Here is a 19,548-nt window from a genome sequence, read left to right as displayed (position 1 = left end):
TATGTGTACAAAACTTCAGCTCCAGCAGAGTGAACTCAGTACGTTTGCTTGCATATGCAATGGTGCAATCACTAAAATAAATGTACTTGCTGCACTCAATTAAACATTGTATTGTACATGTGTGTTTATTCAATTGTGTGGCGATACAGTGATTGAAACACACACGCTTGGCACATTTGTCTCAATCTGTAGTGCATTTATTTAAATGTACAATCAATCATGGGCCTCTGCTTTTGCTTTTCCCTTTGTATTTTTAAAGAATCCTAGTAGAAACCATTGTGTGTATCCAGAGAAGAACTGAAATGAACATTAGATAAAGCAATTCAAAACTGGAAATTTCAAAGAAACAAAGTATGCTACTAATATGTGCAAATGGACAACTGTCACCAAGTCTACTATATAAGATCAGAATTTTATGTTTTAAACTGTTCCTGGTGATAAATGGCTACATGCATGGTATATATGTTTATTTTTATGTATATGGTTAATAGTAATTATTTGAGTCTTGTTCTATAATATTAATTTTTTAAACATATCAGTCTATTCTAGTGTCTGATTTTGTTGTGATTTTCATCCTTCTGCATGTTGTGCCTGAATTCTTAGAGTACAGTATATCATATTGTGTAATGTTTTTAAGGTTTATTTATTTCTGAGAGAGAGCACGTGAGCAGGGGAAGGGCAGAGAGACAGGGGGCAGAGGATCCAAAGCGGGGTCTGCAATGACAGCTTCAGGGCTGACAGCAGCAAGCACGATGCAGGGCTCAAACTCATAAATCATGAGATCGTGACCTGAACCAAAGATAGACACACAACCCACTGGGCTACCTAGGCGTCCCACATACTGTATAATCTAATTTAAAAAATGTTTTTAACATTTATTTTTTTTTGACAGAGAGAGAGAGAGAGCAACTGGGGGAGGAACAGATTGAGAGGAAGATACAGAATCCGAAGCAGGCTCCAGGTTCTGAGCTGTCAGCACAGAACCTGATGTCAGGACTCGAATCCATGAACTGTGAGATCATAACCTGAGCCAAAGTCGGGCGCCCAACTGACTGAGCCACCCAGGTGCCCTCATATTGTGTAATTTTAAAGAGTAACTTCATCTTTAGTAGAGCTTTACCCATGCCTATTCTCTGTGGTCTAGTTGAGGGACTGTCTGGCAGAACAAATTTTCCTGGCTGATGTTCTGGCTTGGGACCCCAAGTCAAGCGTTTCTTATTCTCACAGGACATTTTTCTCTCCATCCAGTGCCAAGGTGGAGAAAAATAAATTTCATTTCCCATTTCTGGACTTTTGCCCATGACTTTTACCTAGAAAGGGCTTTTCTTCTATGCATGATCTGATCAACTCTTCTCATAATTTAGATCTTAACTTAGGCCTTGCCTCTTTAAAGAAGCTATCTCTGAAGACACTTCTACTGTGTTTTTTTTTCTTTTATTTATTCAATTAATATTAATTGAGTGTTCATAATATTATAAGTACTGATAATATAGTGATGGAGAAGATAGATGTGATCACTATACCTAAGAAATTTATAATCTAGCAACGTGACCCTTCTACTCATGACCTTATTCCACTCTTTCTATAGAACATAATGTAATTTGCAATTTTTCTGCTTGCCTACATTTTTTTCTTTGTTTTCCTCTCTTGTTTGGTTACAAGTTCCCTACGTATGAGCATTATGCTTCTCTTGCTCATCTGTGTTTTCCTTAACACACAAAATATGCCTAGAACATAATAGGTGGTCCAAAAAAAAAAAAAACCCAGGTGAATTACAGTTGACCTTTGAACAATGCTGGGATTAGGGGTACCGACCACCTGCATGGTAGAAAATCCATGTATAGCTTTTGCTCCCCCAAAAATTAACTACTAAATAGCCTACTGTTGACTGGAAGCCTTACTGATAACACAACAGTCAATTAACACATATTTTGTATGCTATATGTATTATAAACTGCATTCTTACAATAAAGTAAGCTAGAGAAAAGAAAATGTTATTAAGAAAATCATAAGAATGATAAAATACATTTACAGCAGTACACTGTATTTATTGAAAAAATCCACAAGTAAGTGGACCCATGAAGTTCCAACCCAAGTTGTCTACTAGTTGACAGTAATTAATTTAGAGACAGATGAATTTGGTCCCCACAATAATCCAAAGCAAGCACTACCATTGGTAGTTTGCAGTTAAAGATATAGAGGCTGATGGTACTAACAGCATGTCCAAATCATGCTGCTGGCCAGTTATAGAACAAGAGATTAATGTAAAACCATTAATCTGTGACTCAGAGTCCACATTCTTCTCTGTGGTATTCTGAATTATTTTGCTGTGCACCGGTAGGCATGAGAGTAATTTGAGGAGAGCAAGATTCAAATGCAGGAAAGTTTCTTAACCTCTCTCATCTCTGTAAGTGAAGGTAGTAATAATGCCTAACTCACAGATATGCCGTAAGCATTAAATAAGATGATAGACTTAAAGTGCTTAGAATAGTATGAATATCGCTACCACCATTGTAGTGATTACTACCCAAGAACAAAAATATATAATTGTCAGAATCAAGGGTATTTGGGTGGCTCATTTGGTTAGGTGCCCGACTCTTGATTTTGGTTCAGGCCATGACCTCATTGTTCATGTGTTCAAGCCCGACATCAGGCTCTGGGCTGATAGTGTGGAGGCTGGTTGGGATTCTCTCTCTCCTCTCTCTCTGGCTCTCTCCCTGCTTGTGCACTCTCTCTCTCTCAAAATAAATAAATAAACTTAAAAAATTAATTGTCAGAAGCATCTTCTGTGTGGAAGTTATTTGAATTATATAATTCCAATGAAAAGTCTAGGGACCATTTCTTATATTTCTGTTGCATCTAAATTAGCATGTAAGTGTGCCATTCCTAGAAAAGCATTTGATCTGTATGTGTTCTATTTGATCAATAAGGAAGGACTGGATTCCTTTGCTAAAGAATAGATTGCAAAAGACTGCAAATTTAATACTGTGAAATTTATTAAGCAAGCACAGTCTCTTAAAGTATGTTTAGGGGGGTGCCTGAGTGGCTTGGCCAGTTGAGCGTCTGACTTCAGCTCAGGTCATGACCTCACAGTTCGTGGGTTCCAGCCCTGCATCAGGCTCTGTGCTGAATGCTTGCTCAGAGCCTGGAGTCTGTTTCAGATTCTGTGTCTCCTTCTCTCTCTGTCCCTCCCCCGTTTATGCTCTGTCTTCCTCGGTCTCTCAAAAATAAATAAATGTAAAAAAATTTAAAAAATAAAATATGTTTAAATACAAGAGTGCTATGTGTTTATGGAATGTAGATAAACCTGTAGGGATCAGAACAGTCCAAAATTTTAGGCCAGCCTCTCTTAACTTTCCTATATAAGTCTTGTACTATCCAATGTCTATAAAAACAGGGTTACTAGTAAAAACAGAAAAAGATGATGATGATACTTAACAACATATTTGACAAGGCCATTATTACCATTGAAAGTAGATTTTAAGACATAAAGCATTTTGACATTTTCAAATACTATACACTTTGGAGATATGAATACTTTTAGCAAAATAATTGACAACAAGCACCTGACTTAAGGCAAAAAGAAAAGGACCCTAGTGTCAGTCATGATTTCACTCACTTACTTGAAACTTTCAACTTTTTTTTTCCCTTGTGAGACTCAAAGAGAGGTTTTCTTCCTTATCTCTATTCAGAGGACTCAGTTACCAGGAGTCTCTCCCTAGTCCAAGGCAGATGGGGAGTTGAACAAGGTGATATATAGCTCATGAGAAGGGAGACAGGGCACTTGGAAAAACAGGCCTGAATGCATCACCCTTTCTCCTAGGAGCCTGAATCACTTCTTGCCTTTCACTAAACCTCAAATAGGCACAAGATTATCCTCCCTGTCAACCAAGATAGGTTCACTGTGGGCTTTTAGAGGAAAACATATGTCTCCTTCTCCATAAAAGACAGCCACATGTCCAACAGAAGCCAGGCTTTGGAGCCCAGGAGGACCTATATTAGCTTGGAATCTGCCTGGCTTGCAGCTGGCCAGCCCAGGATGTGAGCAGCCACACTTGGCAGCTTACTTCTATCAGGACAAGAACTTCTCAGTTGACTCTGAGCTACAGTATTTATGAAACCTCTTTAGCCTTTGGCCACCATCAATCTCACCTTATCCAGATGCTTACTACTTGGGCTACATCATTTTTGTGACATTACACTGATATCAGTACCACGTGCCTGAGATGCTTCTGCTGAAGTCCCTGTTTACTGGCATAATTACAGGTCTGTAGTTTGCCTGATACAGTCCCAGTTTGCATCTGTTGTGACTATATGAGACCCAAGCTCCCTTTTTACTCTCAAAAGAGTCCTGGATTGGATCATAAATTATATTATCATATTACTATACCCTGATTGTAAAGTATCTGCCTTCACATTCATTCAATAGAGAAAGGTATCCATAGCCATATAGATAAATCAATCATTATGTTAGACTATCCAAGAAAACTAACAATGATTAAAAACCAGTAATTTGACTCTTAATGCTAGAGCACTTATCAATGCTTATATACCGTATGTTCCTTGCTTGGTTATTATCCATCTTCACCAACTGGAATATAATTTCCACAAGGGCAAAAACCTTTTCTGTTTTGTACACTGTTATATCAGTAGCATTTAGAAAGTAATTGATAAAAAAAATTGTTTTTGGCTACATAAGTGAATGAAAGAAATCCAAGGGCTAAAGTAATGAAATTTGAACCTTACCATGATCCCAGATCTCCACCAAGATTTTTACATATACTGTATTTTTCAATCCGAAAAACAGCTTTATATTCAAATATTACTTTTAAAGATGAATAAACCAAGGAAGCTCAGGGATAAATCATTTGGCCAAGGTCACATGGCCAGAACACATTGTGCCCAAGATATGTATGTGACTATAGTGCCGCAGTGCTTAGATTGTCATAGATGCTATAGTTCGAGCACTCATCCCTGTTTTTCACTTTCAGATATTTGGTGGAAACAGAAATAGACCAGCCCTTTTGTTCTGTTTTATTTAAGGTAACTTGAGAAAGAGAAATTTTAGGTAGAATTAAATACTTTCAGTTTCTAAAGAGATATATTTTGATTTTTAAAAAACCAATAAACTGAGAAGTTGTCATGCTTCCAAGTCTGAAGAGTCATTAATGAAAAAAGCATATGCCTCATTTCAGTATTTCCCTGAGACAGTTAAAATAGCTAACACTAGATCAGGCAGTGTTGACTGTATTCTCATCATCTTGCCAGTAGACAGCAGAAGGAACTGTGAGTACATTCAGCAGTAAGGTGTAAACATTCTATGGCAAAAGGGGGAAAAGCAACCAACTACAGTGTACATTGCACTTGGATCTCTCCTCATCTTAAATGTTATGCCATTTTATTATGAGCTTCACCTACCCTGACAACTTGTAGTCTTCTGAATGATGTCGCTAAAATATTGGCTTTGCATGCTAACGTATTTAGGATTTCTTTTTTACTTTCTTCGCTGGAATCTCACTGTCATTCAGATGAAGTTGAAGCTACCTTTCTAAGCCCCCAAGGGTTTTTACCTACCACTCCTCTTCTTTCTCTCTCAGCCATTGCCTCCTCTGACCTCTTCACCTCCTTCTCACAGTCTCGCCCATCTGGAACAATTTTCTTATTTTCCTCTGACAAGTGTCATATCTTAACTTAAGGCCTTCCTTAAAAATCTTCTGAGGAGATCATTTCCAGCTTACTTTGATAGATGTGTGAGCATTCTGGTCATGACATCCACCAACCCTCCATAGACCTGGTGGGTTGATGGCACTAGTTTAGTGTCGGGTCAATTGATCCTTCCCTTCTCACTACTCTATTTCCCCCTCCATAAAAAATGCCTGATAAATCAGAGAATTATTTTTTCACATAGAGGAGAAATATTTTTACTCAAGAATGTAGGTACCTCTATAGTCCACTGTAAGAAACAGCAAACTTCTTAGATGGTTGAGGAAACAACTATCCTCACTTCAAATAATGTGGGGAGAGCTCAATGCATTCCTTATGTATTTCTCTCTCTTACATGGTTCTTAAAGTATCAGGGGGTAAATCCTATTGACATTCTAGTATCACAGGGGTCAATAAAGTTATTTTTAAAACAGAGAACCAAGGCCTATTACAATTTCAGTAAAGACTCTAATAAGCATAGCAGGACAGGCATTAAAATAAATTTGTTTCATAGAACTATGACACCAAACGATGTAAGGTAGAAGGGTTCCATGGTCACATAATGTTGGAAAGCAATATACATATACTCCCTACTTTGGAGATATTTAACAGAATAAGGCTTTGAGAAGTCCTCTCAAAGACACTCTGATTATTTTACTGTGTTTTCTGAATTTGTTCAAACTCTTCTTTACACTGACATAGCATACATTGTTATAGAGCAGAAATAGCACTCAACAGAACATAAATTAGGAAATACTGACTCAGAAAATGAAGAAACAGGCCTATAACAAATCAAGTACAGCCAACTGATCTTATTGACAAGTAAACTTGGACATAGAGAGGATCCCTTGCAAATTCATGAATCATCACATATTTTAGTTTATCAGCTTCATTGAGTCTATGTTTCACCTAATCCCTGCCTGAGTACCTTCTCATTGTACAGATTCCATTATTTTATGTCATAGTCAACATTACCTCATTGACACAGCTTAGAATTCACACTTCTTAGCATATATTCTTAGCATATATTTTGAGTGAACTGAACATATAATTTCAGCATCATCTAAATGTGCCCAAAGTGCTGGCCAAGGTGTAGAGTGGCTTCCCACAGGCATTCAGTCAATGCTTCTCCACTTCTGGATTTTCTATTTATCTCGGCTCACCAAATCCTACCCATCCTTTGAGGCCCCCTTAATAGTATTTTCTCCATAAGAACTTCTAGGACTCCCTAAATTAGAATTTTACATTCATTCATGCTCCCAAAGCACAACATGTGTGTATTCCAACTTCTGAGACCCTATTTTGTATGTAATGGCCTGTCTGATATTTTCCTTGAGGGCAAGGTCTTTATTTGGTTCATCCCAGAATCCTGTTGTCGTCCAAAAAGGTTCATAGTAAATGTTTATAGAGCTACTCATATAGTTCAGTCACAAAGACATGTAGTGACAGAGTGAGGGTTAGACCCTACCACCTTTCAGGTTTGGTGTTATCACTAATAAAACCTAATAAAAGTAATGGGAATATATATGTTGGTACAATACTATCCTTTAAGGTTCAGGTTTTCATAGGAACCATAACATACCATCAATGTTATCATTGCTATGCATTCATCTATTTCATCTTTAAAATTCTTTTTAAGTTTATTTATTTTGAGGGACAGAGAGCAGAAGAGGAGCAGACAGAAAGGGAGAGACTGAGAGAGAGAGGGAGAGAAAGAATCCCAGGCAGGCTCCACACTGTCAGCACAGAGCCCAAAGTGGGGTTCGAATCCACGAACCGTGAGATCATGACCTGAGCTGAAACCAAGAGTCAATTGCTCAATAAACTGAGTCACACAGGAGCCTCTCAACTATTTTATTTTGATAACACTTCAAAATGAGTAGTAAAGAGATGTGAAATTACTATGGAATTTACAAAATTACATCTTGGGATGAATCTTATAAAAGCAACAAAACTGTGGAAATTATCGTTTCTATGAATACTGCTTAGAGACAGACATAGATTTGGTCCCTTCTTAGAGGACATTTTAGTTCCAACCCTTTAAGCTTGTTTCTTCACTCGTAAAATGACAAACAACATTTATTGAACATTATCCATGTGCTATGTATGGTATTAACCCACACTTAGCATTTACTGTCTCATATATTTTTCATAATAAGTATGAGGTAAATAGTATTCCTATATTATATGTAAAGAAACCAAAGATCAGAAACTATTCAAATAACATGACTAAAGATATACAGTTAGCTACTATGTATAGAGGCAGGATTCCAAACCAATATTTGAAAAAGTAAAGCAAATTCTGTTTCTGTATTTCCAACCTCAGAAATAATGGTGATAATTAAATAGAAGGATGCATTTGAAATTCCTTGATATAGTGTATCTCATACTATATTTGCTCCCCAAATGTCCCTTCCCTTCCCATTTCTTTTTCCTTTCATGGATTAATGAGAATTGCATCAAATCAAGAATGAAAAGACCTATGTTTAAGGAAGTTTTATTTATTACCTAATGGGAATAATAAGACATAATTATAAAAGAGCTTACAAAAACTCAAAAACCCTCATAAATGTAAAATTTGGTTACACATTAGATGAATAATCACTGTAGTATGGACTTGCTTATTTGGCATCCTAGGATTACAGTTTCATAGAAATAAGTCTTAGTTTATGTTAAAGGCTCAGCTCTGCATTTGTTTTATTTAAACTCATCTCTAAGGAAAAAAATGAGAAAATTAGAAAACATATTATCTTGACTTTTTGCCTTACTAACAGGTAAGTTCCCAAGTGTAAACTGATTTTAGCCAGGTGGCCTCTGACGGTCTTGCAGTGAGTTGTGTCTCTCTACTGATACTACTGAGTTGAATAAATACCACAAAAAGCAATCCTGTCTTTGTCACTGACTCCCAGAAATTTTCTGTAATTTGAACTTGAGCTACTTGATCCTTGAATCCAGATTTGGATGTTCCGCGAAGGCCAAAGAAATTCAAAGCCCATTGCTCTCTTTTCTAGATTGTTTCATCTGAGTGGTGTCATTTTTTTCTATACACACACATACACAGCAACAAAGTGCCAAAAATATTCAGATGTAATGTGAAAAACTCAGACAACCATCTCAATGTTTAAAAAATATCCAGATGCTGGATTTAATGTAGACAAACTATCTGGCAGATCAGTTTAGTTCTCTACTTTTCATCCAGCTGTTGGATACTATGGAAGGACAGTCTAGGTTTATACTTAAAGATGAACAAAGAAAATGGTGTCAGATGTATATTGCTGATCCTCTAGAAAACACTTTTTCTTAGAGAGAGAGAAAGAGAGAGCCTGAGCAGGGGAGAGGGTCAGAGGGGGAGAGAGTGAGAATCTTAAGCAGGCTTCACATTCAGCACAGAGCCTGATGTGGGGCTTGATTCCATGACACTGGGTTTATGACCTGAGCCAAAACCAAGAGGTGGACACTCAACCGACTGAACCACCCAGGGCCTCTAGAAAACAGTTAAAAAAAAAAAAAAAAGTTTCTTTATTTTGAGAAAGAGGGTGGGGGAGGGCAGAGACAGAGAAAGAGAATCTCAAGCAGATCCTATGCCCAGTGCAGGGCTTGATCCCATGAAACATGAGATCATGAGGCAAAACCAGGAGTCAGACATTTAACCAACTGAGCCACCAGGTGCCTCTAGAAAACATTTTGATAGGATCTAGGCATCATTCTTGAGGCAGAAAAAACAGAAATTCCATAGAGAGCAGTGATTTTTGTTTGAAACTACCCACTTTTAAAACACTTTTCAGGGACTTTTTTTTCAGAAATTTATCATCTTAAAATAATACTGAAATTTGAAGTAATTGACTCCTACAAGCAAAATTTCCAGATTCATATTTAGAGTCAAATATTTCATAGAAGAAAAGTGCCATAGAATTATTTTATTTCAACCGTAAGCTATCAAATATATACTGCAAAAAAGCAAATAATCTTTGGCAGGTGTCAAAGGGCATAGCATCACCCAGTACCAAATTATAGACCAAATGATGTTCTACCAAATATTTGAGTCCCTCTACCTCCAATCAGCATACTCACATGTGATGAGGCACCAAGGTCAAGATCCAAAAGTGGAGGCAGTCATTGGGATTAAAATCTGTTTTCAGTTTACTTTGCAAAAAAGTTATGCATCTCCCAGTTAATAATTGATTGTTCAAAAAGTTGTAACTAAAGAAATGAACAACGTTTTCTTTCCAGTTAAAGAGTACACCATTCATACTATATAGCATTAATTTTTAAATATTCTTTTTCCTTAAAAGTTATAAGTACATTATATTAAAAGGAAAAACTAACAAATAAGATAAAATGCTCCTTTCTTCCTTAATTTCATTAAGGAAGACTTTTTTTTCATATTTAGAAGTCATAAATGGGATGAAAATGTCTTATAAGAAAGCAGTAAAAGGGACAGTGAAAATGAATAGGTACAGCAAATATTATTTTGTTAACAATAAAGTAACACAAAATCATAGTACACATACCAACCTCTGAAAAATTATTAAAGGATGCCATGAGATAAAGCAGGGGAAAATGGTGTATAGAAAAATCAGACGCTTTGGAAAAAGCAAGGAGAAAAAGATGGGCATGAAAATTTATAGACAGTTTGAGGGTAGGTTTTCAAAGTGGCATGTGACAGAGCCAAGCACAAATCCTCTTACTTATTAACGGGATTTGTCCCTGTACCTGTCACACATTGCTTTGAAAATATCTGCCTCTGTGAAAGGTATACTGCTTCTCTCCGTCAGTTTTACTCTTAAGAGACTAATGTATAATCTCTTTAGGTTTCATCTTTTGTATTTCTGTGCATATGACAAATTGTTTTGAATACTCTTCATCCACACACATAAGAAGGTAGGCACTAAGGGCTTATCACCGCATATTTAAAAATCCCTGAGATACTATTTTCCTCATTGGAAATAATTGTTCTATTAAAATAATCTCTAGACTTATCACTGAAAAATTTCCAATGAATGCATTCATGCCTTGACATCATAAGGCAATTGTTCTCAACCTTATCAGACTTACTGCCTCTTTTTTATAACAAATATTTTGTAGCTCATTTACTATACTAAAATAAAGTTCACAGATATTATGACCACTCTTAAGTACATCATTAAAAAATCAATACAATGCTTCAACTACAAAATAAAAGAGAAATAAAAAAACATTTTTCATAACACAATAGCACATATAAAATATAAGTATCTGAGTTTGTGCATAATGAAGATAGGAAAAATTGAGTGTTGATACCAATGCAGAGAAACTTGTAAATTTGTGAACGTATCAATTGTTAATACAAACTGACACAAGATTATTGTACTGGTGTAGCAAATACCACAGAATTGCCACTAATCGGTAAACTGTGACCAACAATTGATAAAATTCAAAATAACACTTTTCTCTTAATTTACATGATAGTTTGAGTTTTGGAAAATTCTGTGTATACTTAAAAAATCTTTTATAATTACATGTAAAATAAAAATAGGTTTCAATTGCAGAGAATAATTAAGTTTTTAATCGACACTGATTATCGGATAGGACATTGAGTCCTGCCAACAAGGGACAGTTTTTCAGTGTGCCGGGTCTTCCTGCAAGTTGTAAAGGTCTGGCATTTTTTGGCTTCACCCAAGCCAGTCCCAATGGCACTTCATCTAATTTTTGTAAAAATCTAATACACTCTCGCAAATTTCCAAATTTCTCTTTAGGGTGTAATGTTGTCCCCCAGTAAGAAATGCTGCTACAGGATTACAGAAAAAGGAGCACTCAAGTGGTACCAGCACTTTTTTGTTTTTACCTTGTTTTGTTTTTGCTAAGGTGAGTCAAAGCTTACTTCTTGAATTTATTTATTCATTCTGAGAGAGAGAAAGCGTGGACCCACGAACCGTGAGATCATGATTTGGCCAAAATCAAGAGTCGGATACTTAACTGACTGAGCCACCCAGGTGCCCCCAAAGCATGACTTTCTAAACTTCACGATGCACCTGACACTGAGATTACACATTCTGTGGAAGGACTACTCAAGAGTCTTACGATGATAACTTTTAGTTAAAAATAAAGGGACTTTTAGCATACTGATTGGGCACATTTGAGTGAAACTTGCTCAGTGAGGTATCATGCACCCTAAAGCTGACTACTTAACTTAAAAATAGAAAGACCGGATTTTTTTCCTCAGAAATTACATTTCACATGTATAAAGAATTAATCCAGATACAAAAATGTAATCCATAAATCAGAGGGGAAAATGAGATGCAGAAGGAATTTGAGGGAAAAGAAATAATGGTACAAGCAGTTGTTTCAATGGAAAAAAATAACTTCGCCACATGACATGATACAGTGCTAGATTTATTATTCCATTTATCCATTTATTCTTAAAACAAGCCAACCATAGACATTTACCTTAAAAATCTAAAGTTGCTTATTTCTGTGCAGTACAGTTCTACAGAACCATGGATTGATGGTTTCATAATGTATCAGTCACACTTCCATAGCATTTGCTGATATAAATATAAAAGCTTCATTTTAAGGGTTAAATAAAGCCACACTATTATCTAAACAGGGTAAAATTTAACATCCTTGTGGTTTGTGGAAATTTTTGATGTGCCTGCTGGCTTTTCAATAAAAATCAATTATGCCTTAAATGCGAGCGGTAGTCAACATACTACAGACTATAAATTCAATTTCATACTCAGAAATATGGATTAGCTGAACTTGATGCCCTTCCATTGATTTCAGAAAGCAAAAGCTGATAAGGTAAATAATAGTAAGAGGCTCTCTGACACTCCACATCAAGTTCCGGATTTCCATATTATTTTTGTAAGAACTTTGCAGTCACCACAATATCCTCCTTGTGAAATATGTATGATGAATAGATATTATATGGATTGCTGATTCATCTCTCCATACAGAATGGATATTTGGCTTTCATAAGCCAGGAAGGAACTGCACAGAAAAAAGAATATGCTTATTTCCCTCAGCTCAGTGCAAGGTATATGTCAACCGATTGTGAATAAATCCAGTGCATAATTAGAAAACACACCGAATAAGCACTGAGATCCCACTTATAAATAAAAAGTCTATAAACCAGGAGTGAATATGTACTTTCTAATTCTTCAGTGTTCTATATGTGTGTATGTGTGTAATATGTGTGTGTTCATACACACATAAGCATATGTACACACTATATAAATGTTATGTATATGAGTGTATACATGGTATACATAAGCATAAGCATATATACACTATGTGCCACATTTACATGTGTGTGTATATGTGTGTATATACATATACACATACACGTAGGGGGAGAGAGAGAGAAAAGGAAAGCATTCTAAAAACTGAAAAACACTTAGTCCTTCTGTTCACTCAAAAGAACACCTTAAATTGGCAAGAATCTCACGGAATGGGGAGTCATGAGAGGGGAGGAAAAGAAATGATTTGGTACTAAGAAATCTAAGGAATAATGATCATGAGGAAGAAATTTAGAATAGTTTTCAGGATAATGAGAAATCCAATCACATCTGCAACAATTTTCTTCTCTCCTCCTTTAATGTGCAGAATATTTAGATTTTATAGAATTGTTCAAGTCCACACTCTAAGCATTTTATGGCTCAACCATTCTTTTTCGCAGTAAGCCTAGTGCTCTCAGATTAAATCTCAAAGAGTTCTTACGAAGGTTTAGTCCACAGGCCCTGGTCTCACCTTTCCTCAAGACCAGGTCCTGCGTCCCTGACACAAATAAGAATTGCTTTGTCATACTTCCAGCATGCTAACAGAAGACAACTATGACTCTCGTGAATTCAAAGATATACATTCTTTATAAGAGTTCCTGATCCTTTCCTAAAAGTCACCATTTTTGAGACTTCATGTAATTATCTTGGTAAAAATCCATGGCCTAAGTTCTCTGCTACTCCAAAAAAAGTAATTACACTTGAATTTCTCAAGATAGAGGTAATTTAATAAAATAAAAATTTAGTAAAAATTTATTTTTATTGATGTACAAGCAGCACTGATGTACAAATAACATTAAAGGATGTTAAATATGAAAGTAACCTATATAAAATGCTACAAATACCAAATAAGACAGATTCTAAAGATACTAAATGAGAGAGATCCTAAATATCGTAAATATTTCCAGTAGTAAATAATTTTTCATATAGTCATGCGGTATCGGTTCCTCCTCACTAGCAAGTTCTAGAGAAATCACAGAAAAAATAGCAATGTAGTTATTGTGGATTTCTTTCATGAATAAGAAGTTGTTTACACAAGAAGAACAAAATCACAAAAGAAATGGTATAGTTTCATTCCTGACTTTTCCAGTTATTTATCGCCTGAGAAAAAAGTCAATAAGCATGTCTTCTTTGTAACTCTTAGACATCTGTGTGCATGTATGTTTATTTATAAATATATTTTCTTTTCATAACAGGGAATATAGGGGCAAACATTTTCCAGCAATTTCTGTTTACATGTTATTTAAATGTAGGTAAAGAATACAAGTAGATATTTTATTTTTCTTACACCAAAATATACTCATAAATCTGAAAAACATAAGTTCCTGATAAAATATTTATTTTGTGAATTATAAAAATTTAAGTTCCAGTGTATGAAATAACACTATCTTTGAAACCTATGTAATACAAAAATGCCACAACCAACAATTTTCATCATATGTTGTAATGTGACTGTAGCATATGAGGAAAAAGGCATCACATTGTTTATGAAAAAACAATTCTTGTAGATACACTTGGAAAACTGCAAACATTCATAAACAGTTACTCTTTGGGGATAGAGAAAAAACTGCCATTAAACAGGTGTTAGAATTTAAATGACATCTCATTAGTGACTCCTTTTTGCAGCTCTGAGACAAATAAAACCTTCATTTAAAAGCATTAGTGCTATTCCTAAGGGTTTCTGGTATCATAATGTTTTGTTTTATGAAGATATTTAGTTTCTTCTAGCATTCTTGCTTATTTATACAAAATAAACCAATTGCATTTCCAAGTTTAGCTGAGCGTGAAGTCAGGGGGTGAATAAGGCCTTTGCAGTGCTGTAAGTACCCTTGCCCCTCCCTCCACTCCAGCGAATCTGGAAGGTTGGATTGCAGCCCAATAAACAAAGGTATTTGTGAGCATCACTTCCAGGTAGGGTCATCCTTTGTGTCCTTTGCCCTCGATTAAAGAACAGTCATATAAAACTCAGGTTTTCTTGATGTCAAAGCCATTAACTATTTTTCCAAATCCTCTTAATGTAAACTGTGAGACTATCATTATAATTCAAAAATTATCCCAGAGGGGGTAGCTCTTGAAAACTCACCTGTTAATTGGGAAGTCTATTAACACTGCCATTTTATACTACTCTCACAAAGACAATCTCACATCCCAAAATGTGAATCCAAAGAACAGCACACAGGATGCATGTCCCAACAATCAAGGCAGGATAGTAAGGACTCGTTCATTTCATCACCTCAGAAACTTACACAATCCACTCAGAAAGTTAACTCAGCTGACTGGGATCTTTGGAATTCCAGGTATCATAATTCTATGCTGTATTGGGGGAAGCATCTGCTAAGACAAACAGCAAAGAGACAAACTTCAAGTAGCTGTTTTCCTTCAAAACTAATATTTATGATTGAATATTGGGTATAGGAATTGCAGTGATACGTTTTAGAAATGTAAAGATAATTAGACCAGATCTGGCCCAGAAAGAGCTTAAACTTGAATGGGGGACAAAGATGGTGGAAAAATAAGAAATAAGATAATCTACAAGTGTCTATAGTATAATTAGGACCATTGAACAGTCAGAAAATTTAAGGGGGTAAAGTTCACAGAAGAAAAGAAGACACTGGACTGCGAGAATCAGACGAGATGGCATTTGAAATGGATTTTATTGCGTGAGAATGATTTCAAGAAAAGTGGATAGGTTGTGAAATATAGGCTCTGTTTAAGGAATCTGCTTGAGTGCTCGCTTTGGCAGCACATATACTAAAACTGGAACAAGATAGAGAAGATTAGCACGGCCCCTGTGCAGGGATGACATGCAAATTCATGAAGCATTCCAGATTAAAAAAAAAAAAAAAAAAAAAAAAAACAAAAAAAAAAAAAAAATAAAAAAAAAAAAAAAAAAAAAAAAGGAATCTGCTTGAGAAAAACTGGCCCTGGTATAGAAGAAGCTAGGTACCAGACTAAGAACATACCCTGAATTATTAGGGATAATAATTAGGAGTCTTTGGAACCTTTGGGAAGGTCAGAGATATGAAGTGCAGGGAAATTATTGTAAAGGAGTGAAGGATGAGAAATGAAAGATGGGGTGACTGCTCACAAGGAGGCGGCAAGAAAGTTCAAAGGCCCCATTAGGAAGATTAACAGTGTGAGAGAAAAGAGTGGGGAGAAATTACTGATATTGTAGAGCTAGATTCTATTGAATGTGGCAAATGGCTGAATAATGAGTATAAACAGGGATCTGAAGAATCTTGCCTGGTGGGTTCCGTAGAAGGAGGTGCTGGTTTGGGGGAGATAACGGAGGAGGTGTTTTGGAGTATGAAACATTAGCAGAGAACCTGAATAGTGTAAAGTGACAATGAAAGTATATTTCCCAATTAAAAAATAAGTTTGCAGTAACTTTCTACTGCAGTATATTATCTGGGAGAAATTTATAGCGTCACAGCTTACGAAGATAGAATGAGAAATAAATTAGTGACATCTGATTTAGAGAAAATCTGAGCTTTATGAGACTATCATTAATCCAATATTCAATGATAAAAGTGAGGCTGGAGACAGAGAATTCTCTGGGCTGGATTTGCAAGCATTTATCTGCATAGGAATGAAACCACAGGAGACAACAGTATCCAGAGGGAGAAAATACAGATTAAAAAAAAAAAAAAGGAAAAAGGTAGAATCATAGGGACATATACACAAGCCAAGCCAGAAGACATGAATTTAATTTTATAAAGGGCTAGGATGTATTCAGTTACTGTTTATACATTTGGTGAATAAAGAAAAAAAAAAAGAAGAGGAAACGATGAAATTACTCATGTAGTATTGCTTATTAAGATAATCACTAAATGCATTCTGGTTGATTTTGACAAGGTTGTAACACTGTGATCATTTCAAATTATCGTCCAATTCTTATTTAATCACACAGTTTAAGCAAAATACAGAGCCTAGAAAAAAAGGGGAAGAACAGAGAACCAAAAGGCAGTTTAAACATGGTAAGTGACATTTATTCAAAAAGAACAAGTTGCAGGCTGCAGGAAAAAAAAGGATGTTTCAGCTGAAATCAGCTTATATTACAAAATACATGACCCTGTGACCTAAACATTGGAACACTGGTCTAGGATAACTCTAGAACAGCAGAATATAAATATGTGTATGTGTGACATTTAAAAAAATATTCCCCTTTGAATATAATGAATAGGTGTGCTTTTTCTGTTCATTGGCTTTATTTTTGTCCTCATCCAGGAAATGAATTAAAAATTTATGGGAAGGATGAAATCAAAGAAGAGAGAAAAAAGAGACATAATAAAATGCTTTGGACATCTATAAATACCAGGTAATTTGGTCTTTTTACTATGGTTAAAGCTGAAAACGAATGAATCTTAGTTCTCCTGGTCCTCCTCCCTGTGTCTTAACGGTCTTACCTCTTTCTCACCTATCTCATCTACCTCAGATGCCCTTTACTTTCAACACAACTTTCCGTTTCTCAACACCAGTTCACAGGTAATGGTCTGATCTCTGTTGTTCACATCTTTATGCAAGTTCAAGTCAACACGTAACTAATTTCTAATCCTCATTCTCTGTTATAGAGAATAAATGAGATGTTAATAATTACTGTCATATATACTGGCGTCTTCTGAATTCATGCCTTTCATATATATTATCTCACTAGGTTTGTAAACTAAGAATTAAAAAATAAATTATTTTCTCTGTGGCCATTTTTATTATTTCTTGGGTTTTATGTATGTCTTATTTATTATTATTATTGAAATATAATTAAAATAAAATGTTATATTAGTTTCACATGTAGAATACATTGATTTCACAGTTCTATACATTACTCAATACATATACTTATACACTCAATCACAACGAGTATAGTTACCATCTGTCACCATGCAATGCTATTACAATATTATTGACTATATTCTCTATGCTATATTTTCATCTCCATGATTTACTTATTTTATAACTGGAAGTTTGTACCTCTTAATCGCCTTCACTTATTCCATGCCCCCCCTCCCCCTTCCCTCTGGCAACCACCAGTTTGCTCTCTTCATTTAAGAGTTTGGTTTTTTGTTTGTTCATTTGTTTTTTTAGATTCCACGTGTAAGTGAGATTACGTGGGGTGCCTGGGTGGCTGAGTCAGTTAAGTGACCGACTTCGGCTCAGGTCATAATCTCACAGTTTGAGTCCCGCAATGGGCTCTGTGTTGACATCTCCGAGCCTGGAGCCTGCTTCAGATTCTGTGTCTCCTTCTCTCTCTGCCCCTCCCCCACTTGTGCTCTGTCTCTGTCTCTCAAAGATAAATAAATGTTAACCCAAAAAATTTTAAGTGAAATCACTTATTTTAGTTAGCATAGTATCCTCTTGGTCCATCCATAAATCCATCCATAAATGACCAAATTTTATAATTTTTTATGGCTGAGTAATATTCCATTGTGTACAGGTATACATATATATATAGATATCACATGTTCTTTATCCATTCATCTATTGATGGACACTTGGGTTGCTCTGTATGCCTAATTATTAAAAGTTTTTACATACTTCATAGAAGAATTGAAAGATTACAGAAGAGATGAATATGTTTGAGCAATAGAGGGAATAATAAGAACTCCTAAAATCCCAGTTTCCCAGAAAACTGGCTATTTTAGCTACCACGTCTGAATCAGAGTCTTATGTACAAAGGACCTGAAGTGAGGCGTTCTAGAGCTTTTCAGCGGTTGCTAGGAAAGACTTTCCCTACTTGGGCAACAAAAGGAGGGGCTCTAGCAATACAAGATTAAGCACCTCATCCCCGATTGTCCAAATCTTCTCTTTCCTTAATCCTTTCCTTCATAAAGGAGAAATCTTAGCTCTTCAATTAACTGTTAATCATACTCTTTCTTTCACACCTTTCAATATCTTTCCTTGCCCTAGTTCAGGCCTACTAAATTGTAAATGATTGTAATTCTAATGATTTGCTTCATTTTGTGCATATGAAAGTTACCTCTACTGAGAGCTGGGAACTCTTGATCCTTGACCCAGTCTCTGGGCACTGCGATTAGCCCTAGCTGGGCAGATTTAGGGAGATTTCTCTCTTTATTTTTTTAAGTTTATTTATTTTGAGAGAGAGAGAACATGAGCAAGTAGGGGAGGGTAGAGAGAGACAGAGAGAATCCCAAGCAGGTTCCACACTGTCAGAGCAGAGCCTGATGTGGGACTACATTCAATGAACCATGAGATCATTACCTGAGCCGAAATCAAGAGTCAGATGCATAACAGACTGAGCTACTCACGCACCCCAAGGGAGACTTTTCTCTTTATATTTGACAGTCACCATCAGACTGTCATTCTGTTGGTTCTGCTCTGACTTTGTATTTTTCAGCATCTAAATCTCAAACCTCCATGTTTGGTTCTTGTTCTAAAACCTGAGTTTGTTTGTCCTAGTCTTACACTAGTAACATTAGGACCCTAGGGGAAGTACCTTGTAACCTTGCAGCCATTAAAACTCATTTCCAAGCTGTGGCCTGGTCACCAGCTGCCCAAGTCACTGCTGCCTGCTGCCTTCATCCCTGCTCATTGCCCATTCATCCACACTCATCTTTACAAATGGGAAAGTCAG

General features: G+C 36.0%; 1 non-coding gene across 1 annotated transcript; it reads left to right on the top strand.

Annotated features, from left to right (window-relative positions):
• Positions 1-15,686: 15,686 nt before the first annotated feature.
• Positions 15,687-15,793, top strand: LOC120226499. Its single transcript, XR_005527032.1, has one exon. It is a non-coding gene; the product is annotated as a U6 spliceosomal RNA (small nuclear RNA).
• The last annotated feature ends 3,755 nt before the right edge of the window (positions 15,794-19,548 follow it).

Source organism: Hyaena hyaena, unplaced genomic scaffold (genome assembly GCF_003009895.1).
Source record: "Hyaena hyaena isolate Hyena2069 unplaced genomic scaffold, ASM300989v1 scaffold_1711, whole genome shotgun sequence".
Classification (NCBI taxonomy): domain Eukaryota; kingdom Metazoa; phylum Chordata; class Mammalia; order Carnivora; family Hyaenidae; genus Hyaena; species Hyaena hyaena.
The sequence above is the reverse complement of the archived record's forward strand: the minus strand, read 5'-3'. Positions and strand labels throughout refer to the sequence as shown.